Here is a 27,726-nt window from a genome sequence, read left to right on the forward strand (position 1 = left end):
TGCGCCTTTTCATAAAAATCTGATTTCAGATGTCGTAATACTTAAAAATATGGACATTTTTATGTTTTGGTTGGCGAATAATCGTAAACCCATTAATGTTACCAATTGGATTTCGGAAAAATTTAATAGACGTATATAATAATAATAATATATAATTTCAAAGATATCGCAAACTTTCGCTTTTGTGGCGGAATCTTAGCCGATTTTTACTAAATTTGGAACCTTTTTTTATTAACTTATAACAAAGCACAGACAAAACCATGAAATTTGAACATATGTATATAGGGGAGCTATTCCTATATCTGAACCGATTTCAATATAACTTGATAAACTTATTTGTAGTCCGAATTCCGTAACATTTTCCAAATGTTATTGTAATTTGATGGAATTTGCATGCTTGGTCAATCATTTTCCTGAAATCGGGCGAACATATATATGGGAGCTATATCCAATTCTGAACCGATTTCAATATGATTTGCCAAAAATTTTTATAGACCAAAATCCGTCACACATTTAAAATTTCATCAAGATTGGACATACATAGCGGTATTGGTGCACCAAATACCTAAAATCGGGCGAAAATATATATGGGAGCAATATCAAAATCTGAACCGATTTCAATATAACTTGGCAAACTTATTTGTAGTCCTAATTCCGTGGTATTTTCCAAATCGCATTAAAATTGGGCAGAATTTGCGTGTTTGGTCCATCAATTGCTTGAAATCGGGCGAACATGTATAAGGCAGCTATATGTATATATGAACCGATATGAACCAAATTTGGCATATTAGTTTCTAAGCCTATTATAAACATCTGTACAAAATTTGGAAGGTCTAGCTTGCCCCAGTGATTTGTTGCCTCGCAAACATGTCATTGGCCCCATCGTGCAACGTGTGGTACTTAAAAACTCCAACAACGTAACAAGCCCAGGTTTAGTAACCACGCAAAAGGACGCTAAGAAACATTTAAATTTTGATTACCCCACTTCAGAGACACAAAAAAGAAACAAACTTGTTAATTATCCTTGCCTCAAACAAAAATGGAACTTTGCTTAATAAGAATCCTTAAAAGCTTATTAAATTACATTTGTGTAGAACTTAATGATACTTAAGTTGCAATGCTTACGCACACACACATATATATTCTTCGCACATGATGTTACACAAAACCATTTTCACACTCCCCGAAATACGACTGTCAAGTAAACATAATCAACGTCACGCCAAGGAAATGTTCACCTTAAGAAAATTGGTTAAACCGAATCACACACACACTCATTTCGACACACGAAGTTAAACGGTAGTAGAATTTGTTCATTTAGCTTAATATGAATGTAAGGAGTGTTTTGATAATAACATCTCAATAGCCAGCCATTGGCACAGTGTAACGATAAATTGAAAAAAAAATCTCAACTGCACATGAAATATTCAACTAAGAAAAGTTTTAGCACAATCTATCTAAAGCAAGCAAAGGGGAGGTGGAAGAGTTAGATATATCATATATATGTATATGAACGTCTTCCCTGCCTCTCCTTTTCCACGTCTTTTGTTGCTTGTGAGCTCTATTCCTAATCATGCCTTTTACGAGGAGTGTGGCCCACCCAGCTCCAATTCCTTTTCATTACACGTTTGACTTCCTCCTGAAGTAGTTGTCCGATATTGTGTTAGCTCAGAATATGCGCCAAATTATTCCTAGAATTTTATTTGGTTGCGTTTGCAGTTTCTGTAAATTTTACGTCATCAATGTTTCGCTACCGTACAGTAATGTTGTTGTGACGCAGACATTACATATTTGTAGCTTGATTTGGAGGGATATTTACGGAAATGTCCACATTTAATTTAATCGACTAAAAGCCTTTATGGCTTTGACCAGTTTAAAATTGACGTCGTCCTCAACTCCACTACCAAAAGATACAATTTAGGAAAATCTAATCGAAAATAAACTCCTGAGTATATCCCATTAAAATTGCATTTCTATTCATTTTCTCGTTGGAGTTGGAAAGCCGAAGTTTCGACCACAGCATTTCGTGACCAGTTTCGCTGTTAGTTAAGCAGCTAATCAGAAATATCAGCTATGGAGTGGCTTCTCTGGAAATGCTTCGAAATTTCTACTTATAACCAAGTTATTGTAATTAAGAGGATTAAGACCTGCGTACATAAGCTGCCTCGCCTGCATACCTTGCTTGCTTCTGATAAAAGAATAAAAAAGAAAAGGGCAACATTTGCTCGGCCTTCTTTATTCTTTTATTTTTATTATGTCAGGAATGAAGCAGAAAAGCAAGGCAACGAGGCAAGGCAGCTTTTATACCTGTTTATCTATGTCGAAACGTGGAAGTGTGTGTCTTCTGTTTGTTATGGCTCGTAGCTGGACATTGATTGCTAGACCGTTATTAGTGTTTGCAGATCTATGTCGAAACGAAAATGTGTGTGAGTGAAACACACCCAAACCTTTATTTCCTTTGCTTCAAAACTTTTCAAACTATTATTTCCTTTGCTTCAAAACAAAAAACAAATTTGAAAAACACACTCGAATTTTGTAGTGTTTCGTACAAATTCAATTTCTTATTAACATACATAAACAGGCTGCAAGCTTTGCCATCGAACTTTGATTTTTCAAATATTATGTGCTTTCTGCAGTGATGAGCTTTTTCCCATTCAACCTGCATGGCTTCCACGACAAACGCTTTTTGCGCTGCCTTTAGAAATTACGAGTTTGGCTTTTAACGCTAACACGTCGTGATAACATCTTCATATGTTTCCGAGGACATGAGTTCAAATCCCAGCCTGGCTCAAGCTGGTTTTTTATTTGAAACTAGCACACCCGGGTCCGCGTTGCTGGCCCGTCGTAGACTTCATGCTTTATCATTCGGGTCCATTGTCAAACCGAGTTATTCATTCAGAATTTTAAATTTATCAACAGCTTTTGTCTGTAAACTTTCTTTTCTAACGGTCTTTGTCGGATTATTTCGGCCAATGATGCTGTTTAGGATTTATTATCGCCCCTATCAAAGCAATTTGTAAATACGAAGGGAACCAGAAAAGTTTCTGACTTAACAATGAAAACTCGAATATTTACCATCAAAAATAGTTTTATTGTTGATTTATACACTTTTTCATGCGCTCAAACCAATTGCTGAAGCACTTTTTATGCCCTCAGCATTTATGCTAACGAGGGTATATACATTTCATACGGGCAAAATGTGCCTCATCGAAATAATGGTTTTAGACGAAATGTGTTTCAGACAATTTGGAGTCGATTGAGCAATGTCCGTCCGTCTGTCTGTCCGTTTGGCTGGTGCGCACGATAACTCTCGAACCGATGAACCGATTTGGTTCAAATTTTGGCTTTCGTAATATTTTGCCCAAACTTAGTTTAGGTTCGAAGATGGGCTATATCGGTTCAGTCCTTCCGGTACCTCCCCCCCAAAAGTTCGAAAATGTTCGGAAAATTTGTGCACACGATAACTCTTGAAGGGAGTAACCGATTTGGTCCATACTTTTCCCATCGTAAAATGTGTACCAGAGTTAGATAATGTTTCAATATAGGCTCAATCGACCCACTCCTTCGGGTACCTCCCACACAAAATTTCGGAAAAGTTCAGTTTGGAGCCATCTCTCGAATCGCTCTGATTTTTGTTTTAGCAACTTGTATTGACTGCCCTCCATACGGTGGTACAAGCTTCATTAGTGAAAGTCGCAAAAAATTCTATGACACCGTGTGAGGTGGTTGGAGCACAAGATCTCTCTATCGGATCTGCCGATTCGGTCCAAAATTTGGCCTTAGTAATATTTTGTCCGAACATAGTTTAAGTTTGAAGATAAGCCATATCGGTCCACTCCTTCAGGTACCTCCCACACAAAAGTTCAAAAATGTTCGGAAAATTTGTTCATACGGTAACTCTTCAAGGGAGTGGCCGAATTGGTCCATACTGTACACATCCTAATATATCTGCTAGATATAGATCAGGTTAAAATATGGACTATATTTGTCCACTCCATCCGGTACCTCCCACACAAAATTTCGGATAAGTTCACTTTAAGACCTGCTATCGAATCACTTTCATTTTTATTGAAGCAACTTGCATTCGCTGCCTCAATTACGATGGTAAACGTTTTTCAATTCATACTTCTTGAGCAAACATTCCGAAGGGTGTAAAAACCCCCTATGGCACCATATGTAGTGGCTGGAGATCCACTTCCATAATGGTCAATGTAGATCCATTCCTTTTAGTATTTCCTCCGCAAAACTTTTGATTTCTAATCCTAATGAATATTTTTGTCGGCTCAAATGCCCAAAATTTTTAAAAACCCCTACATACATATGTTTTTTTGGGAAAAAATTGTTTCAATATACACAGGCTGAGGGTATATCTCTGTTGGCAAGTCCGACTGATACTTTTTTACTTGTTTCCATTCCGATTGATACACCTCCTAAACATGGTTTTTGAACGCTTCAGCAGCATCTTCTGGAGATGAAAACGGTTGACCACACTTGTTTTTGAAGTCATTGGTACCAAGTCATTGTTGTACGGTGGATGACCCATCAATTCTACGTTTTGTCCGGTCAAAAAGACGCTGGTTTGAATCGATGTGTGAGAGCTCGCATTATCATGATGCACAATGATTCGTCTTCTCTTGTTCGTTTTTAGAATTTCTCAGGAGACTTCAGGGAAACAAATTGTGATGTATCACTCAGAATTAACCGTACTACTTTCCTCAAGCTGTGGACATAGTCATCAGTTTTCAGGATATAACATATTTAAAAAAAAAGGGTCGGAGACACAACCCCATTGTGTCCCAAAATTAATGCTGAAACCGATATGATCATAAGTTTGGTACCTTAAAAGCCAAAATCGCTACTGTAGCGATTTAAAATAAAAAATCGCTCGATTTTGTACGTCAAAAATCACCACAAGTAGCGGGAAAACCACCAACTTGACATCAATGTCTGAACTTATTTTTATATATTCATCCCTCATTTCTATTTTTTACACTGTGCACAAAACTAAAGCTTGTTTCACGCACTTCTAGTTCAACTTCAAACGGATTTCTGCTGAACAAACAAAACGAAGAGAACAGAAAGAAAAGTCAAGTTTAATTTCCGACTTAATGGTTCAGTGGTTGATTAGAACATATGTCCGTCCGTCTGTCTGCGTGCCATGAAAGTACCACAGTTAAAACACGCACTCTGTTCGCACTGTTTGCTTTTAATTTTCACGTGATTTAACATGACCAACACGATGATTGTGCTCTTATTTGCACGTCTACAAGTACGGTATGGGTGGGGTCGCTAGTAAAACCGTAAACGGTACAAATAAGAGTACATACTTCAGTCTAATCACAAAGTTCCTAACGAATATAATCGCCTTTTAGTGTTGAGTTTTCTTCTTCTTTCTTTTTTCTCTCTCATTTTGTGTTATGTATGATGGTATACGTTCAGGAATTTGTAGATGCTTGAATGGCGAATACCTATCAGAACAGGACGAAATGGTTAAATCTTTAATAAAGATTGCTTAAAACAATTTAAGAGTGTGGAACGTTAAGGTTAACAATAGGGATTAGCTTTATTTGTATTAATATTCAGTACAGAATTGTTTTCATATATTTTCGTCGGACCATTTTGGCAATTGTGAGGCAGTTTGTTTCAGCTAATAAAGCGAATTGAAGTGGCAACTGTACTTGTGTCAAGGACTGTTCGAACTGAAGATTATTTCGATGAGTTTTGCAGGAATCGTTACATAAAGAAACGCCCAAATTTTTAAGACTTTTTATACAAAAAGTAATATCCCAACATCTTAATTGCCAAGTGTAGAGTTGAACATAACTTTTCTAGTTCCATTCATTTTAAACTTAATTGCTTCTGTACTGTTTAAAATTCTTCATAAAAAACTGTTTTAATTTTCCTTTGTTCCATTTAATTTCTCAATTAAGAAAAATAATTTTCATTGGCAATTAAAAGCTTCTCTTTCTTGCAGTTATTTCACAAAAAAACTATGCCGTTGTCCTTACAAAATTTTTAGATACATACATTTATGTTTTACAAAACTTCTTCCTAATAATTGTGTTTTTGTTTGTTTCTTTTGCAGGATACCCATAATGCCATGCATGTAGAGTAGAAAATGGTAAGTGAACTATTGTTTCTTTCTGGAGTTTTCGGTCCAATGCTAACAATAGAAACCATCCTATTTGAGGTCTACTGAAAACGATAAAGGGTAACAAGTGTATTTTGAACTATTGCCAATGTCACTTTGATTGATGTTTGTTTTGACTTCTGTGCCTGGTTTTGTAGTCGATATTTTGTTCCTTGCAATATTTGCTCTGTTCCAGAATCTGCGAGAATCTATTATTTTTTAAATTAAGAAATCTGAAATTTGCGATAATAGTAGATTCTTACATTTTCTAAAAACGGACCAATTGTGTCCTCAAAATATTGTTAAATCAAACATAGATTGTTCATATACATACTCGTATATATAATTACAATTATTTTTTACGAGTCTGTGTATAACAATTTCCTAAGTTATTGATTTTTACCTGATATTTAAAGAAAATACGTATAAAAATTCTGTTTAAAAAAATATGAATCTAACCTAAAAGTGATGTACGTTATATTATCCTTTACTAACTATATTTTCTTCCAAATATAACCCTTTTTCTATAACATCTCTAAACTCTTCAGTCCAAAAGCAATAGCCAGCCGCATTCACACCGACCCACATAAATTCGAGAGACATTTAACCTTTGATTGCAATTGGATACCAGTGTTTCAAACCCACATAAATTATGTTTCCTTTGTAAGTTTGTGGCTAACATCCTGGACAAGTACAACCGCAAACGTTAGCATATACATTCAAGTGCTTGTAACACTGCATATGAGGCATTGACTACACTATTTTCTAGTGTGTTCAAAAAAGTTTATATGAGTTTATTCGGTTATTGGCTTTCATTGAAAATTTCATATTCTTTTGTGATAAACAAATATAACTTTTAAGGAGCTGTAAAAATCTTAGTGACATTTTTAATCATGCTACTTAGTACAAAACGTATCCTTAAATTTTTAGTTATTAGCCACATTTGTCCTCGTAGTTTTTATACCCTATACCACAATGTGGAAAAGGGTATAATAAGTTTGTTTTCCCAAAAATATTCGTCGTAGACCCCTCATGTGGTATACCAAACTTCATATCTCGACGAGATAAAGCGATTTAGCGATGTGTGTCCGTCCGTCCGTCCGTCCGTCTGTCCGTCCATTAAAAATTGTAATCAAGCTAGAGGCCGCAATTATGGACCGATTGTCACGAAATTTAGTATGGAGGTCGGGTTTGGACCAGAATAGAACTGATTAGTTTTTGGCGATGATCGTGAAATGTTAAAGGGATGAAATGGACCAAAAACAAAATTTTTGCTCGATTTTGTAGCCGCTCTGTAGGTCGCAATAATAGTCCGATCGGCGCGAAATTTTAAACGTAGTTTTGGTTTGAGATGAAGAAGTAGCGTGCAAGTCAACGGTATGATCGGATAATATTTAGCGGGTTAAATTGATCAAAACTTTTGTGTGAAAATTGGTAAAATTTCTAATGCACATCTTATAACAGCTAGCCCGGAAAGCTAGTGCACAGGGATAGTGGTATAGGGTATCACATGGTCGGCCCCGTCCGACTATAGTCTGTTCTTACTTGTTTCTGTATGAAATGATGTCCTTAAATTTTTGTAATGTCTCTTGATATATGACAGTAACAAAGGACAAAGATGAAAAATTTTGCAACTACAACTAGTACATTCTAAGCATTTCAAATCAATTAAAGAATGACATTTTAAAAATGAATTTCCAAAAAATTGCTGGTTGAATTAAACTCTCTTGTGGATAACAGAAGATTAATTAGTTCACCATTTGTCCTTAATTAGTTAAAAGTCATTGTAAATTTATTCAACAGTAGTTCTTCAATACTAGTATTTTTGAAATATTGATTTAAAACTATTATCTTCATTTCTTCATATCGTTGAAAGTTGTATCAAAGTTAGATTTTTTTCAATATTTTCAAAAAATTTAAACTTGAAGTTGAACAGTTTTATAGAAATGCGAATATACACTCCACGTCAGTAGAATAGAAAACCTGTGTAGGAATTCTGTAACTTTTATCGATTCAAAAGTTGTTAAAATTTCTTTTGTGTTTGTAACAACGACAAAACAAACAAATGGAATTGTGGTAAAATAAACAATGAGTAAAATTGTTAAAAAGTTACAGAATAGGCCTACTGAAGTTTTTTAATGTTCGCTTACGAGTATTTATCCCAAAAAAGAATGAATCTAACATTTTAATCTTGTAGGGATTTAAAGTCTATGATGTTCCGTATCAAACACAGAAAAAATATGTTTGTAGCTCTTCGAAATGATTTTCTGATCATTTTCCCGATAGTACTATGTAAAATAGGCATTTATTTTTGGTCATCAGGATAGAACAATTAGTTTATTTTCGCGAATTGTTGAAATATTAACGCCGAATTTTCTTTCAGTCTATATTTTGAAACCTCTAAACGACAGACTTGTTGGCGGAAAAATCATTTTATTGAACAAAACATCAAGATTTTTATAAGAAATGTTGACGTTATTCACATTTTTTGGAAATGTCCCATCTTATCAGCTTCCGAAGCACTCGATTGTATCCGTCGAGGATGTCTGTACGATATTCTATCTCATTGTGAAAAACTATGACATAACTGCGCGACTCCTACTGATATTCCGAGATGTTTCAATTATCTGTCAATTTAAGCCCTGTTTCGCTGTTATTTAAATATACCCTACACCAATATGTGGGGGAGGGTATTATAAGTTGGTTTTGGCCAAAAAATTTGTAACGCATCGAAATAATGGTCGTAGACCCATTCTTATATATACCAAAATGAATGCCTCGACGAGCTGAGTCGATCTGGCTATGTGTGTCCGTCCGTCCGTCTGTCCATCTAAACCTTGTAATCACGCTACAGTTCGCAATTTTGATCGGATCGTCACCAAATTTTGGGTGTTGATGAGGGTCCCGGAGGGGAAGAAGCCTATTGATTTTGGTAATGGTCGGATAATATTTAGGAGTCTTAATGGGCAAAAAATTGTTTATATAAAAAGGTAACGTTTTTTTTTCCAAAGCTAATATATCAGCTTCTATATGGGGTATACCAGAAGCACAAAATGACAATGAAAGTAGAAAATATTACATTTCTAATGATGTAAAGTAGGTTATCGTAGGTAATCAAACAACGAAGATATCACAGTAGTCGCAAATAAAACCCAAAACTTCATTTTTGCGAGTTTAATTATAATGACGAATATCACAATTTTGGTTGGAAACGTTCCAAATGCACAGCCTGACTATGAAAGTAGAAGATCCCATATTTACAATGATGCAAACTAGGTCGGCGTAGGTGACCGACTAACGGAAATATAGCAATAGTCGGTAATACATCCCATTTTTCCATTTTTTTGGAAATCACGCTTCAGGTCGCAATTTGGATCGGATCGTCACGAAATTTCGAGGGTCAATTGAGGTCTCACAGAGGATAATATTTAGGGGTCGGAATGAGCAAAAAATTATTTGGAGAAAAAGTCAACATTTTATTCCAAAGCAAATATCTCAGCGTCTATAAGGGGTATATAAAAACCAAAAAATATCACCTTTACGACGATGTAACGTAGGTTGTCGTAGGTGGTCAAACAACGAAGATATCGCAATAGTCGCTAATAGAACCCAACTTTTCATTTTTGCGATTTTACTAATAATGACGACTATCACACCTTTGGTTGGGGAGCATCTAAAAGCAAAGCCTGACTAAGAATGTAGAAATTCCCATCTTTAAAATTATGCAAAGTAGGTTGGCGTAGGTGGTCAAATAATAGAGATATCGCAATAGTACATCTCTAATACATCCCTTTTTTCACTTTTTCTGCAATCACACCACTGCACTATAGGTCAAACGGGCCATTTTATTGGCCAAAAGTCTTAAAGTTAAAACAAGTATTTGGTTTAAGTTAATATAGCGTTTTTAGATTCAGGGAGAAAAATGTAATAACGTGGGCCAAAAAATTAACCCTTTATGGACCAAATACACAACTTGTACCTTAACCCTTTGGGGACAAAACCTGGAAGGTCTGTTTTTTGTCTACAGACTTGAAGGCATCGACTTTCGATATGTCCAGAACCTTTTTTTGTTGTGTTTCGTTTTAGTTTTAATGTGAATATGCCTTAAAATTAGTACCTTGAAAATCCAACAATATGATGTGACATATTTGGACTATAACTGTATATATTTATAAAAGATTTGTAAATAATTTGACTTTAGAACACAACAGAATGCCGTAGACTCCAATTTGGCTAACATTATTTGGTAAGAGGTTTAACCCTGACTTAAAAAAAAAAAACAATATTATGGAAAATATGGTAACCTAAAAAAAGTTGTATAATTCTTGTCGAGCAAATTTACGCAAAATCACATAAAATTTTCTGCATTCGGCACGAGTTAATGAACCAATTTCAATTTACACTTTCATTGCCGAACGTTGCCGAGACTTTAAAAGCGTACATAACATCAAAATGTTCTACTTTCTTCGAAAATTCAAAGTTAACACCCAATTAATAACTATTTATACACATAAATGATGATAGGAGAGCATTTTTGATAAATAGATATCGAATACTTTCTAATCAAATCGTTACTTATGTTAATATTGTGATTTTGTTTCACCCCGAACGTATACAAGTAAACATATTTCGTCTACAAGTTTTTAAAGATATTTGGATAATACATATTTGGCAGCCTGCTATGTAACGGTAAAATTTCTCATACAAAAACAAAATCTATTTTTATTATATTTGAAGTGTTTCTTACAAGAAAGTAACACAAAATAAGTGAAAATACAAAGTTCGAAATCTGACTTTTAGCCAGTAAAATGGGCTGTTTGACCCATAGTGTACTGGTGGGAATTTTGATCGGATCATCACAAAATTTTCTCACAGAGATAGAAGCATATTGATGTTGGTGATGTCGATAGTCAAATATAAAATTAAATATTAATTATTTTGGTTCAGTTCGCCTTAAGTCAATTGGTATAAAAGCCAGATAGGTGAAAACTTTCGTATCTCCCTAAAATAAATGTTTTCGAGTGAAAAGATTATGCACAGAGGTAGTGGTGTAGGGTATCGCATAGTCGGCCCCGTACCGACTATAGCCTTTTCTCACTTGGTTTTTAAATATTTTTTGTTTTTATTTCCTAAGCTTTAAGTATAACAGATGAGTGAATTTAGCTGGTCAGTTAAAAAAATCAGCGTGTCGTGCCCTCTCAATACACAATACACACATTCAGGCAGGTTTGAGTATTCTTCCACTGTGTGCATAAAACATTGTCGTCGCATAGCTTATCACAGCCCGTCTATTGCTTTGTACGAGATCACGAAAGATTTCTTTGTCAGCAACCTAAGTGATGTCGGCCAGCGACGTTAGAAACTTCTGATCTTGTCGCAAATAGTTGTAGCCTGGGCGAACTACTTAAACATGCTACGTTACACCAAATAGTTAGTGGTCGAAATCAGGACACCATCGACCAATATGTTCAGGGGGAGCCTCATTTCAACCGTCTATATTCCTCAGATGAAATAGCTGTAATAAATCAGCTACGTAGATATTTAACCTGTGCATGTCGTCGACGCACAGTGCAAAATATGAGCACTTTAGCGGAACTTTACTAATAACTTTTAAAGGAAAAGGTAAGGTGTAGATTCCTAAAATTTTGCACAAATGTTTCTTATATTAGTGGACAGTGTGGGGCTCAAATTGGGCCACATAGACTCGCGGTTTCCTGTAGCGCTCATGTAACGGCGGCTGCCGTTTTTACGTGCTACATTCATTTTTCAATCGATTTTAATACAAATTGGTATTTTGAGTTTTCAGCGGATAGAAAAACTTATGTACAAAATATTTTTGCCGGGTTCCCTCATATTGGGTATTTTAAAGGTTAAAGACAAAAATTGCAGCCGATTTTGATGCAAATGTAAATTTTAAGATGTTAGCGAATAAAAAACCTCCTCACACAAAAGCTGTCAACATAGGTCCACTTCTGGCTGAAGCCCCACAACCCTACACATCTATTAAGGAGTAAAATGTCAATATTTTTTGTTTTCATTTGTATCCATTATGTTTATTGGTCCATTCAGCAGGTCTGTACCATTAATTGTGTTAATAATGTCTTTCAGATCAAGTTCAGATCTGCACTGCATTACAATTTTTAACGTATTTTGATATTTGCACCGCAGCATCTAAAGATGTTGCACTATATGTAAATCACCAACATTTAGAGCAGGGACGAGCTGTCTTTGCAAAGAAGTATAGTGAGGGCGCCCACTGAGTTGTTTTTGCATTTGCTTTTCTCTCTCACGTACAGTGTACGTGTAAATAAACAAACGATGAATATCATGTGGTTGTTGTTTTTTTTCACCCATGCATACACATATGCTGTAGTATTGATGGAAATATTATGGGCGACGCTGATTTAGAGGTCAAAACTATGAAAAATTGCGAGAGGTTTCTTAATTTTACAGAAATTATCATTGTAGAATTAGTGAGTCCATTTTTTCAAAACACAGTCAACAATGGCGTTCATTGTCGTGTTTACCTTCCACTTTTGGAAAATGCAACTGAATGAATTTCCCGAAGTCTTTTTAGAAAATCTTGAATATCTCCAAAGACCGCGCGATACCGCAGCAGTTGTATAGTTTTGCGAACAGAGGAGAATCCAATCTTTCAGATTATATATATTTTAACACGTGAATATACGGAACTCACTTTTGAAATGTCCACGGAAAATAAAAAATTATAATTTTGAAAACTTCAAAAAATCACTTCTTTCCGACTAAAATTGCACGAAAACAATAAGGGTTTTTTGCATTGTTTTACAGTGTAAAATATCATAATTGTTTTGTAAAATATTAAGAAATATAAATCATGCCATACTGACTACCATTTGTCCGCGCCACTCCATTTTTTTAATGAATCAAAAATACATTTCTTACAAAAAAAAATTATTAAACAAAAGTGCAACTTTAAGTGCATTTTTTAGTCGTTTCGTGGAGTAAATCGGCAAACTGAGTATGGACCATTTGCAGTGGAGTACTTAGCTAACGAATTCAATAAAAGTTTAATTAATTTCATGTACTTTGAAAATCCCTTAAAGTTCCACTAAACTTCCCAAATTTCGCACTGTGCGACGGTAGGACCCGACACCATAATCGTACAATTACAATGTAGAGGTTAAACAGTTCCCTTTCACGTCTGACGAACTACCTGGTTCACTTCCAGTTCGTACGCTTCTTATTTCTGAATGTCACAAAGGAATGGCTTTCACACATTGTATAATTGATTACACTGGTCAACAGGACTTTTGTTTCAACCGAAGTCCCGGTTTTTCTCCATCAGCTCTTGTTTTTGAGATATAGCTCAAAATCGGGTTTTACGTGTTTAACCCAGACTTTCGTTATTTTCGGATACAAACAAACATTTTTTTTGGGTTTTTCGACATTAATATATTAAGGAGATGTTGTACGCTCGATACAAATCGTTTTTGAAATAGTTATGGTGAGTATATATCAAAAAAATATAGAAAATATACGACGGACCTTGTAAAAATTGCATATTTTTAGTACTTTAAGCTGTAATTACGTCATCGGGCGAAGTCATAGGATCTTCATATGGTACTCCGGATATGCTTAGGGTGTCTACTATATAATCCAGTATTCAAATGTATAATATAAAGTTCATAGCCCCCATGATTCGGCCATAACCTAAAAAAAGAGCTGATGGAGAAAAACCGGGACCGGATTTGAAAATAACTCGCCGATTTCATCTAGACACAACTGCAACTTCGTCTGAAACATTCAACTTTTTCAATTTTGTTGAGCAGTGTTATCCAACGTTTCATACACGGTTGGAAAGAAGTCTTCCCTAAAGGTTCATCCAGTGGATTAAGCATAACCATTGAGATATCGTCTGGGCCCAATTTGGATGATTTTGCGTTTCGGATGACATCTGCTCATCGTAACTTGTGGTGCTACCTCCCGGCTGAGAGGGCTCTTATGTGGCGTATCACACTCCTCTTCGCCCTGTAACTCTCGGGGTGGTCTATAAATTACCGGTTAAAATAACATGTGCGTCTCTCCGCATCCGTCACTGTCACGACCCTCTCGGATTCGAGAGTGATTTAACCATTGCCCACAATTTACTTTATCCCGTAAGAATGTTGCATTGATTCAGGTGGTCTAGCGACTTTTTTCGTTTATGCCGCTCATACTCATTTGCTAATCCCGATGCCTGTGCTGAGAAAGTTGATTTAATTTCGGGTATTCCACCAACAGGAGTGTATCAAGCATCTGCAGCTGCGCTAACGTCCCGGAAAATTATTTCAGGTACCCAAGCATCTGAGGCAATGGTGCGCAGCTATCTGAAGCGGTGATTGGTCCGTCCGTCTGTCTGTCGTCCTATCTTGCTGATCAGTGCGTACTATAACTCTCGGGCGGATTAAACAAACTTTGTCCCTTCTAATATTTTGTCCAAACTTACATCAAGTTCGAAGATGAGTCGATCGGTCCACTCCTTCGGTTCAAGTTTCGCTGAAATGGTGCACACTACAACTGTCGAAGGGGGCAACCGATTTGGTCCAAAGATAATGTTCTAATATGGACTATATGGATCGACTCTTTCGGGTATCTCCTCGAGACTGGGCTCGTTTTTAAATGTTTACAGCAATAGTCCTTGCGACCCCTATTATGACGGTATGTTTTCGATGACAAATCCATACTTCCTGACATAATTACCTTTAAGAGGTAAAAAAAACTTACGGTCACCAACTAAATAGTTCTTCCAATGTGAAGTCAAGTTGGAATAATGTTGCTAACCTCTCCTTCGAATTTTTGACTCTCTGCCAAAATTGTTGATGCACGTCAATTCTGACTGAGCTGTTACATAAAACATGTTTTCCGATAGATATATTGATGCGATTTGGACGGAACTCATATGAAACATAAACAACGGCTTCAGTCCCTTTTTATATATAATCTGCACAAAGGCTGAGGTTTGGATCCGATGAAAATATTATTCATTGCTGTTCGCGACTTATATACCAATGCTGAAGTAGGATTTATTATTTATTATTTATAATAGTTTCAAATATTGCTCACATACATACTCGTATGTCACATCATTCAAATTAAACGTAAGTCCAAATTTTTAATAGAATTTGGAAGAAAATTTTCAAAATGGTGTACGATAGTCGTTTTAGTCCGTCTTTGATTCTTTCCTTACTGTTTTTTCGATTTTTAGTTTCGTATTTCTTTATTGGTCATTGTGCAATAAAATTCAATTTATTTTTTTTTGTGAAATAAAATAAACTTTTGTTCTATCATTTTACTGTTTCATCCTGTTTTGCTTTAGGATGGTTGATAACTTTATCGACTATCCTTTACTTTACCTGTAGAATATTCAAATTGATACTCAATTGTAAATGTTTGATACAACCAACACACGGACATATACAAATTGTATTTCTTTTAGGAAATAAAAATTGCATTAAGTTTGCCCTGGGCAATGGCTATTCATGTATCTTTAGATGTCTGTGGAATTGAATAGATTGTTGTTTTGTTTTTTGTTGACGACAAACTTACGTTTTGGAAAAGAAAAATGGTTTCAAATGGTGGAGGATTTTTAATGCTTTTCAGTGGGGTGGTACATGTTTTCCCTGCAAAATAGATTCTCAGTACTACCACTCAGGAAAGGAGATTTAATGAAGATGTAATGTATCTTCTTTGAAACGCTACACGGTTGTGCAAAGAAAAGTTCAGTGATCTCGTGCTTGAGAATTTAAAACAAAGCGGACATTGTTGATATTTTTGTGGTTTCCCCTTCTCCACCACCATTCACTAATTTTCCATACCAAGTATTACAGCCAACTTAAAAAAAAAAAAACTAAACAATAGAATTTAGCATTATTAATAAAAAGAAGAAAACAAGACAAAATCGTTACATTACACAAAAGAAGGAAGAAATCAAAAACATGTGACGGGCCGACAGACATGCTCTTGAAAATAAGTCAAGTTAGGGCCGACTAGACCACAGTTTCACTTCTTCATATTTTAACGGTTGGTATTGTCTGTCGACTGCTATTCTCACGCAATTCATGTTCGTCAATGAAAGAAAGAAAAAATATAAGCAGAAAATGATTTTCGTTTCATGTTTTTGGCCAAGAATACAAAACCCCGCTACAACAAAAATCGCACCAATAACAACAAAAAATCGAAATGAAGTAAAACTGAAAATAAACTCATTGAAAGCGAAACGAAATACGCCTTTGCGGTCGAAAGATGAAGTAAAAAAAAACAAATTCGGTGGTTAAAACTTAAACAAGCCAAGGGGCGATGCTCCAAAGAATTTCTTGGATGGAGGCAAGACAACGCCACCAATAACGAAAAAAAGTAATTTGTTGGTGCTAATGAGCTTTAGCAAGTTCATATTTTTGTGGCTTCAATTGTTGTTTCGTTCCTTTCCTTGGTCTCAGATTCACTCAAGAAAACATCTAATCAATGAGCGAGCGGGTGGTGGATAAATCAAAGGTAGCAGTAAAAAATCATATTTTATTAATTAAAATTAAACGTCTTAAGGCTGCTATTGTTTGAAGTACAAGAAAAAAAAAAACAATTATGCCATGGGCAAGGAAGAAACATTGCGGAGGGACTTATGGCCGGGGATTGCTTTAATTTGAAGTAAAATTCATCGTTTAGAAAAAATCGCTTTTAGTTTCGTTAGGGTCTTTATTTTATTTAACGTTAAGAAGATAATAAATTTTTTATAAAGGGGAAAGCAAAAAACAAGAGAAATGCCTTCTAGGATTGTTATCCTGAATTAATTAAATGCGTGAGGAACATGTGAAAATGTAAGCAACCTTTATACATATCGTCACATGAAATACTCAAAGACATAACTCAAACAAAACCAAAATGAATTTTTTTGGTTGAATCTGATACATAAAGCTCTTGCAAATTTCAAGCTTCTACCTTTAACAAAGCAAGAAATGGAATTTCCAAAATCAGGAAGCATTGCAAATGTTGTTCCAAAACAAAGCGTTTCCGCGGTTTGGGTGTCATTGCTTACTCATAACTGATTGATAATGCCCAAAGTGTTCAGCCTCATAAGATTGATATTTATAAAACAGTTTTCATTTTATAACGTTTTTTCTTCTCCTGTAAACTTATGTTTTTTTAGTTACGCCTTTGGGTTTTCCAGATGACGATATATAACAAATTAATATTTCTCACTAATGTCTTAAAGACAGTTATATATTATTATATTTCATTATTTGTTCTCTACTGGAAAATCTTTATTGTTCTTTGTTGTAATTCTAGTCTCTTTTGCAAAAAAAAATGCACAAAGGCATACTTATGCAATTAGAGATACTCTTGTTGAAGAACTCATCATCATCTTCATCCTTTTATTAACAATGGCATAAGCCCAGGTATTTTTCGCACATTTTACCTTAGCAAACCATTATTGAAACAGAATACTTGAAATATTTCCTCTTCTGACAAGAAATTTCGAAGGGGAGAATAGAAAGAGAAAGAGAGAGAGCGAGAAAAGAAAACGGATACTTAACCAACAGCAGAAAAACTGTGTTTTGTTCGTTTGTTTGCTCTTCAAAGGGACCATGAAAACTGAACAAGGACAAAAGGCGAAGGCGAAGGACTAACAAAACGATGGAAGGGAAAGCATAGATGTGCGGGCAATTTCCTTACCCAGAATCGGGCAAGAAGAGAATGATAAAATAAATGAAGGTCATTAGACCATGATGAATACAACAGATTCACTTTCCTCTGTTTGTGTGGGTGAGCATTTAAAAGTATTTCCAAGCAACAGTTTCTACACAACTAAGACCTTATTCAATGTTCGTTCATGTCTAACATAGACCGACACAAAATGTATAAGCTGAAGAGAAGTCAGCTAACAACTTGTTGAATTTTTGATTTTTCCAACACACACGAGGGATATGTGTGACTACTGAGTGTATGTGTGTGCTCGCTGTGGCCCCCTTAAAAGTCATATGTCTGTTTGACTTTCATTTATAAATGCTATAAAAAGGATTTTTACCCATAGCATACAACAAAGCTTGTATGTCACTTTCGCACATATGTACATACATATGTTCACATGTGAATGTATGTCTATGGCTGTCCATTGGACTTTGTGTGACTATGAAATGCCTATACGAAGGTGACTGTCATAACACAATGCCTTTGTTGTGGATGTGGGGTGAAGGTGCGTATTTCTGCCATGAGTACCATGTTGAGATCAAGGTTGCCTCTTTTGCCGCATTCACATTTGCCTAAGGATACTTCAGTCACCCACCCACTCATTCTTGTTGTATTCATTCGTCCACCTCGTTCGTTGTACCCTCACGCTCTTGGTGTGGCCCTCTGTGTGGCATAGCCGCTCTTTGCAAATAAATATTTAATCTGCAGTTTTTATTTGTTATCCTGCAGTATTTCTTCCTTGTGTTCGGTGTATAGTTACGTTTAGTCATTTTTATGCTCTTTTTGTGGCAAAGCGTTTTCAAGTGATTTACACGATACCACGAATGCAACTTGTGAATGCTGGTCGTTTTGGGGATTTTGATTACAAAATCACACTTTCTATTTTTAGAATATGTATTGCGGTTATTTTTCTGTCATAAGTTATGCATTGTGTGTTGACGTCTGTTGGTGGGTTTTCAATCAAATGAGTGTTTTCATTCCACTATTTTAGCATTGGAGATAAATATTTAGTTGGCATTTACGAGTACTTATAGGAAAAGGGGCAACTTTTTGTTTAAATATTGTATGATTTTTAGTTAATGTAAACATAGGCGCGGCGTTGTGACTCAAACCAAATAACTCAACATTTTTCGAATACAATTTTTGAAGGTTAATTGCATGATTTTGTTTCATATTTTTTTATGAGCATGTAGATCCGACCAAAGACTACACAAATAACTTTGTCATGTCGTAAGGATACCAGACACACTTCCCCGAGTGTTTGTCATGATACAGAAAAAAATGATTTTCGTCGCCACATTGACTTTAGAAATAAAGAAATTCCTTGGGAAATAAGGAAAGGAACTTCTTAACAAAATGTAGGACAGAGCTCCGATTTGCGAGTGTGAGTATTCGAAGAGTGCGAGCATAGAGTCCGATTTGCTCGTTTTTACTCGCGAGTGAAAAGTACCTGCGTGGGAGTACTCGAAGAGTACGAGTTTTAAATGAAGTTTACTCTCCACTCTTTTGTTTTATTTGGGAGCACTCGCGAGTACTCGGGGTTTAAAAATAAGAGTGGGAGTGAAAATGCCAATTCCCAAGCTAGGCAAAGCGCACCAGAGAGGTATCGGGAGAAAAGGAGAGAAGGGAAACGTCTTATCCGCAGGAAAAAAGAGAGAAATGGAAAAGTAGGAGTGTGAGATGTACAGGAGCCAGAATGAAGTTCGAAAATTCTACACGCAGAGAAAAAATATTTTTCGGTTTTGTTGGAACAAAAATATCTATTTTGGTTCCAAAAATGTGTTTGTTTTGTACAAACATTGTAATCCTAATCCAAAAATACCATCTTTTGTTTCGAACATAGAAAACAAAAACAACTTTCGAATTTCCGCAATATTGTAAAAATCGTTAACAATACCGATTGTAGGAACAATCATACTCTAATTTTTTTACAAAACATATTGCCAGCCCTGAAAACCAGATATTAAATTTTTTGATTTGAGTGTATATACTTCTCATATACACTTTCCACACAACTTTGATATAAATATCGCGTATAATATTACGAGCATTGATGAACGCAATACATGGTTTGCTACTTTAGCTGACAACAAAGGCAAACAAAAAACCACAAGCAGCCACCACAACATAAGGAATAATTAAACACCATAACAAACATGAAAAGGAAAGAAGAATGAAATAAAGAAGAAGAATGAAACAAATAAAAACAAGAATCTCATTGTTGGTATACCTACACACAAAAACAAAGATAAAGGCAGCATGCCATACAAACACCACAACTCACCAAAATTGTTTTTTCAACACGGCATCGAATAGCGAGAGAAGAGAAAAGAGAAAAGAGAAAAATATTGTTAAGTTGACACAAACTATTTTTGGATTTAACAAAAACGATTGTTGGATTCACAATACTACATAAGGAATCCAACAATATGTTAACAATACATATTTTGCTCTTGGAATATTGTTGGATCAAACATATTTTTTTCTCTGCGTGTACCAAAGAGTGAAACAGCAAACTGATGGCTTTGGTACAGGCACATCCTGCTGCAGAGAAAGGTAAGGTAATTTGGTAACAGATACAGACCGTGTAATTAGGATATGGAAAGAGCGCTTTTCCAAACTGTTGGTTTCCAATACTAGCGAAGACGAAGAAGATACAAAAGATCTAAACTCCGCTCGGCCAATATGAGTTAAATACATCAATAAACCGACCAGCCGGGCTGTTCAAAACCGGAAGCGACACGCTGATAATGTGTATCCATCAGCAAGTTAGCACCATATGGCAGGAATAATACGTACCCGGCGATTGGAACCTGAGCATTCTGTGTCCCGTCCACAAAAAGGTGATAAGACTGTACGCTCTATCTATAGGCTTGTTCTTAAGCGAGAGACTTTAAACCATTTTTGACGTATATATGGCAAAAAACTATCAATATTTATACCCTCAGCATTTATGCTATGTGTCTTATCGAAATAATTGTTTTAGACCCCATGTATGTTTGGGAGAAATCCGTTTCAGACAATTTGGAGTCGGTTTAGCAATGTTCGTCCGTCTGTCTGGGCTGGCTGGCTGGAGCGCACGAGAACTCTCGAAAGGAATAACCGATTTGGTCCAAAATTTGGCCTTCGTAATATTTTGTCCAAACTTAGTTTAAGTTTGAAGATGGGCCATATTGGTCCACTCCGTCGGGTTCCTCCCCCACAAAAATTAAACATTTTTCACAAAAACAACTCCCGAAGGGACTTACCGATTTGCTCCATACTTTGCACATCGTAATATTTCTACCAGATATAGATGAAGTTCGAATATGGACTATATCGGTCCACTCCTTCGAGTACCCCCACACAAAATTTCGGAAAAGTGCAGTTTAAGACCCCCCTCTCAAATCGTTTTGATTTTTCTTGTAGCAACTTGTATTCGTCGCCTCCTTTACGACGGTACAAGCTTTTTCAGTCCATACTTCCTGAGAAAATGACCCGAAAGCTGTAAAAACCGTCTAAGCCGCCATGTATAGTGGAGGCAGCGCACGATAACTCTCCAACGGATAAAAAATTTCTATCCAAAATTTGCCAGTCGTAATATTTTGCGCAAGATTAAAACAAGTGCTAAGATGAGCCATATCGGCCACTCCATCGGATACCTCCCCCACAAAATTTCAAAAGTTTTCGCTAAAATGGTTCGCATGATAACTCTCGAAGGCAGTAACCGATTTGATCCATACTTTGGACATCGTAATATTTCTACGAGACATAGATCCGGATACAATATAGACTATATATGTCAACCACACAAAATTTCGGAAAAGTGCAGTTGAAGATCTCCTCCCGAATCGTTTTGATTTTAATTGCAGCAGGTTGCACTTGAAGGCCCCCTTTTTGAGTGGCAAGTCCATACTTTTTGAGAAAACAGCTCGAAAGCTGTAAAACCCCTACGGCCAACAAGCTTTTTGAGTGGCAAGTCCATACATATTGAGAAAATAACTGGAAAGCTGTAAAAAACCCCTACCAGGCACGAGCACGTCAACTCAAGAATCGAATACTGCTGGTCCACACCATGCATATCGTAATATTTCTTCGAATATTAAATAAAATTCGAATTTGGTGCTTATACGTCCGTCCATTCCTTCAGGCCCCCCCCCCCCCCCTAAAAGTTGGAAAATATTCGCGCGATATCTTATAAATATTTTGTCCAAACTTAGTTTATCTTCAAAAGTGGGCCCTATCGGTCCACTCCTGGGGTACCACTTAAACAAATGTTCAACATTTTTGTGCGGTTAATGGTCTGTTCGTGGATCCTTAGGAAATTTTTACCGAAGGTACTTCTTGTGGCCCTGTTTACAGCGATATTATATTTTTCGTGGGCAAGCCCATGTTTCCTCATATAATGGTCCAAAAGTTCTAAATTATATGGCGTCCAACGAAAGGAATAGCTGCCAAAATAAGACCCACTTCCAAAATGGTCTATGTACGTCGGTCCATTTCTTTATTTTTGTCGGCAAGTCCATACGCCCAAAATTCTTTAAACCGCCTACAATATACATTACGTTTCGCTTAACTACAAGATTATTAGGTTCTTAATGATCCCACAAAAACATAGGCAGATCGGTTTATTCGTTTTCGAGCTACAGTGGGCACCGCGAACTACTTTAATAGAAACAGTGTTTAGTATATGGCCATTTGTCAGAACACTGTGCAATATTTTTCAACAAAAAAAATCCGAAATTAGCTCAAGCTGTGATATTTCAGGTGAAAATAATATCTTTTAAAAAAGTTAGGTAGATTTCTTGTAGAAAATTCATGAAAAATTGCGTTTTAGTGCTCAATAAGTGGCCATAACCTCTTTATCCTCTTTGGACAATTCACCATGACTTTCCAATACTAATTATTTAGTTTTTATCTTTCCATTGCATTTATATATTCTATTCGTTCTGCTTATGATGGATTAGTGAGTACCATTTCCTTGAAGAATAATTGATAAGGCATATCAATGAACATTGGGCATGATGATGATACAGCCTTTTTGCCTCATACCTCGTTTCGACCTGTCGTATTCCTGTCTATATTAAAAGGGGGGTTGAGTTCAATACTTATTTATTTTTATCTGATATTGCACTAAGGAAGATTCATGTGATAATCAGTTCCAAGAATGACAAAGAATGCATATTGACGGTATTCAATTATTGTAATTAATAGCTTAACAATATTCACATACACTCAAACGCAGAAAGCTAATAACAATTTGTAATTATGTAAATAGAGCGAAGGATGTTAAGGCAATAACTGATAACAAAGGATTTTTGCCTGACTTGCAAGATACACACACCCACCAACCTACATATCAATACCGACGCTTCATTTACAGCACCTGGTAACAACATATTAATTATTTTGCCCACCAGCCTCACCTTACCTCCTTATAAACATTATATCCTGCTATAGGATAATACAGTCGTGGTATACACATCATTTTTCTGATATTGCAAACAAACGTTTTGCAACGGGAATAATTAATAATTATAAGAAAAGAGGGGAGACATGTCATTAAAATCTCATTTGGCCGTATTAATCGCGGTATACACATAAAATTGTATTATGATGATGTATTTTAAAGTGCATATTAATATCGAATTTTTAAATACAAAAAGCCATTGTAATTAATTTAAATTAATTATTAACATTTATTCATTCATTTATTCACCCATACGCCCAAAGGTTCTGTGGCACTTTGTGATTTCATTAATATTTATCACACCGATTGGTGGTGACCTGGAACATTACGGTGGTTTGTGGCTAAAATTGTTTCAGCCTCCACCCATGTTGACAGCAATTTTCTTCTCGTAGGATGTCAATAATGTATTTATATGGACATCCAATCACGTGTATGTGTACTAGTGTATGTACCCTACATAAATAACTACATATTTATGACATTTGTTAACGTGTCTCAAAGCACAACTGGAGGAATATAAGGTTAATAATCTTTCCATATACATATGTATGTATGTCTCCATCTAACTTAAGACTTATATTTGCGCTTTTCACGGCAAATTCCTTTCCTACCCATTTTTCCTTTGCAAGAAATTATCATTTCCAACACAGTTTCTTTCAAAAATTTTCATAAACAACAGGTGTAGTGTATGTCATGTTCGGTTCTGCCTGTATGTATCACAAGTGTGTTTGTATGTAAACTCAATAAAACGTAAAAAACACACAACAGCATATTTAATCCTCGGCAACGTGTTTTTGGTATCCATTGTTATGACGCTTCACATAACCAGAGGATAATGCGAGAATAAGGATACGATATTTTTATTCACATTAAAAGCGAAAGTACAGAATAATTTTGTTGTCGTTTTATTTTCCATGTGCTCTGCTTTATTCGGTTACAGTTTCTGCTCAATTGATTTGTTATGTCCAATCAACGAACCAGGATGTAAGCAACATTATGAATGACATGAGTATTTGCCTATACATCACACTCACACACCTCTTTAACTGTTTCTCTTCTCCCTGCCCACACTCAACCACCCACCCATACACAATAATTTCATTTTTCAATGACAGGAAAAAATCTATGATGTTTGGTGCAAACGCCTTTTGGCATTCGAATCAATGATATGTTGAAAAAATTGAATTTTTGCATACATAGCTGATGTTGAACATACATACCAACGAATGTGAAACTTTGCTCTCGGCGTCTGTTTGTTGTTGGTATTGTGGCTGGCATGTTAGCCTACAGGATTTTTTGTTTTGTAAATTTTCCTATATTTTCGTATGAAATTTTCATTTCCTGAATTTCTAACGGAACAACAATTTAATGCAATCAAATTCTGTTCTTAAAATAACATCTCCGTGTTTTTCAAAATTAAAATTAAGTACTGGATTCATTCATATTCAATTGATTTTTTTAATTATTTATTTTTATTTCAATAAGATTCAAATTTAATAACATATGTAGCAAAAACAAATTTCCGTTCAGAAAAATAGAAAAGTTATCTTGAATTTTTTGTAATCCATTTTTTTCATGTAGAAGAAGTCCAGAAGATAGGAAGATTTGACATTTTGACAGAAAGGAGAACTATACATTTTAGAGAAAAACGATTGTCCAGCCCTTGTCAACTTTAATATCGACTTTTTTGCCGACTTTTGGACTCTGATGAAATATTGTATGGATATATGATTTATTAAAGGACATTTGTACAGCCATTGGTCCAAACTCTGAAGTGTTTGCCGATTTTTGGGACAAAATTCGGAAGTAAAGTCTTATAAAATATTGAGGTGTTACCTCCACATATCACTTTCAAAAAGTCGAAAAAAATATTGGCTTATTTTGAAGTACATGTAGTATAGAGTATGCTGCAAAAAAATTTCAAGTCGATCGGGGCAAAATTGGCTGAGATATGAGCATTGGAAGGGAACAATTTTTGTGATTTGTATGTAGCATAGAAACTTTAAACGCGTGTTTCTCGAAATGAAGCCGGTGCCAATGATAGCTCAAAAATTAATTGACCGATCTTCATATGGCTTGGTGAGCTTATTAAATACATAAAAAGGTTGTCTTTAAGCGAGATAGATTTTTTTTAATTTTGTGCACGGTCAATTTATTCGTTAAGATCAATTTTAGACTTTGATAGTTCACAGTTTTTTAATATATTTTTTAACATTCTGTTTCGCCATTATTAGATTCTTAAAACACCCACAAAAAATACGAAGATTGGCCCATCCGTTTTCGAGCTACCGTTGGCACCGCAAAACGCTTTTACAAAAAAGGGTATCGCAGAGGTACCCAGCAATAAAAATCCTTACTATAAATGGGATTCTATAGTAACCATTGGCAGTCGTAACTACTTAAAAAACGCCCTACTAACCCATTATTTTAACAAGGACATGTCGCACTGAATTACTAGTTATTCTACAACCAGACTGAAAGAAAAAGCTACGTAATATGAATGAAATCCTACGTTGTATCAATGAAATTTGTCATTGATTTTAGCCAACGTAGAGCTTCATTGAATAAATGAAAAAAGTTTCATTGAGTTTCATTGAAGTAAAATTAACGAAATTGTTCATTAATGCAATGAAACTCCTTCTTTTATGCAATGAAACTTTTTCGTTAATGCAATGAAACTTTTTCATTAATGCAATAAAACTCCTTCATTGATGCAATGGAACTTTTCCGTAAATGCAATGAAACTTTTTCATTAATGCAATGAAACTTCTTCATTGATGCAATGAAACTTTTTCATTAATGCAATGAAATACTTTCATTGTTGTAATGGCACTTCTTCATTTATGCAATGAAGCCTTACGTTGGTTCAAAATCAATGACAAATTTCATTGAAACAACGTAGGATTTCATTCATGTTATGTAGTCATTTCATACTCACGTAGTGAAAAAAATGAAGTCAATGCTAAATATGCTTATTTCATTTTATTGCAATTAGTTTTGACCATTAATACAACAAGTCATATTTAATACCTCCAGGTATTAAGCTGATTAATGATAGTATTGGGCGTTGTCACCTGTAAGTAAAATTGAAACAATAAAGAAATTGCTAACTGGTTTTTTAAACAATAACTTACCTCCAACTGCTCGGAACTGCTTGGAACGAAGGAAACAGAAGGAACGGTGAAAGAGAAAGATTCATTGAACTATATCGCTCTCGGAACTATTTGGAACTATGGCACTATATAAAGGAACTAGTTCCTTTTGGGAAAAGGAACTAGAAAGATCGATCCGCTCCAGGAACTAGATTGCCCAACTCTACTGTGTACGTCCACGATGTTAGGATACAGCATTTTTTTCTTAAGGGAGTAGTGCTTCATAGGCCACGGACAGTCTCCGTAATTCCACTGATCATTGGATTTTCTATTTTTTATTTCCATTGCAACTATAAATGAAACTTAAAAAAAAGTAAATAAACGAACACATAAAAACTATAAAAAAATAATTTAACCAATATTTGAATTTTCATTTCACATTATTAAACACTTCATAATTACTTTCAGCGAAGTTAATTATTCATTTGAGCGTTGTCATCTGTAATCAAAATTGAAAACCATAAAACAATGTTTAGTAATTTATCTGGTTTTCTTTCTAAAAATTAACTTACCTTTAACTTTCGCCTTTGGACAGAAAACTATACAACATTTTCTTTGTCTAAGTGAGAGATGCTTCGTTGGCCAATGGTAACAGTTTCTCCGCCATTCCACTCATCTTTAGATTTTCTATTGAATGCTTCCATTACAAGAAATGAAAATTCACTTAAAAGAACAACTGAACACCCAAAAAATAATATTTACATTTTCTTTTCATGTTAAACACATCACAGTTTTTGAAGTTGAAAACACCAGACGTAAAATAACTTTTTTTTCATCCACACTTGACTGTGGTTTAGTGCAAACTAAAACAATGTTCTTGAACATCTTTCGATGTAGCTAAGAAATAGGTGGTTGTTTTGCCAACACGTGTTTTTTCTGCTAGTTAAATACTCACACACAACCATAAATGGAATTCAATGAACGACAATACAAACAATAACAAAGAACTGAGAAAAGCATTCTTTTTAATGCAGATGAATATTTATGTATACCAACGCCAATCGGCGACAGTAGCGAATTTTTGTACAGTTCATGACGTTTCTGCTAGGGTTTGCAAATATTCATGCATACACATTTATGTATGTGGTTCTATACATATGTATGTAGCCAATATATAAATGTGTTTTTTATGATTGTCAAAAATTTAATTTGCTTAATAAAGACAAATTTTATAACTTAATAGATTTACAACGAATACAAAACGCAAAAAGGAATTTCAAAAATGTTTCATTTATTTGATGAAACTCTTTCATTTATTTAATGAAACTGTTTCATTCATTTTTAAAGCAAAT

The 27,726-nt window shown here is 35.2% G+C and overlaps 1 long non-coding RNA gene across 1 annotated transcript in view; it reads left to right on the forward strand.

Annotated features, from left to right (window-relative positions):
- Positions 1-27,726, forward strand: part of LOC141393501 (uncharacterized) — a 590,028-nt gene that overhangs the window by 164,716 nt on the left and 397,586 nt on the right. Inside the window, exon 3 of the long non-coding RNA XR_012410112.1 lies at positions 6,086-6,121. This is a non-coding gene — a long non-coding RNA (uncharacterized lncRNA). The remainder of the gene's footprint in view (positions 1-6,085; positions 6,122-27,726) is intronic.

Source organism: Musca autumnalis, unplaced genomic scaffold (genome assembly GCF_047663935.1).
Source record: "Musca autumnalis isolate F117 unplaced genomic scaffold, ASM4766393v1 scaffold_2, whole genome shotgun sequence".
Taxonomy (NCBI): Eukaryota; Metazoa; Arthropoda; class Insecta; order Diptera; family Muscidae; genus Musca; species Musca autumnalis.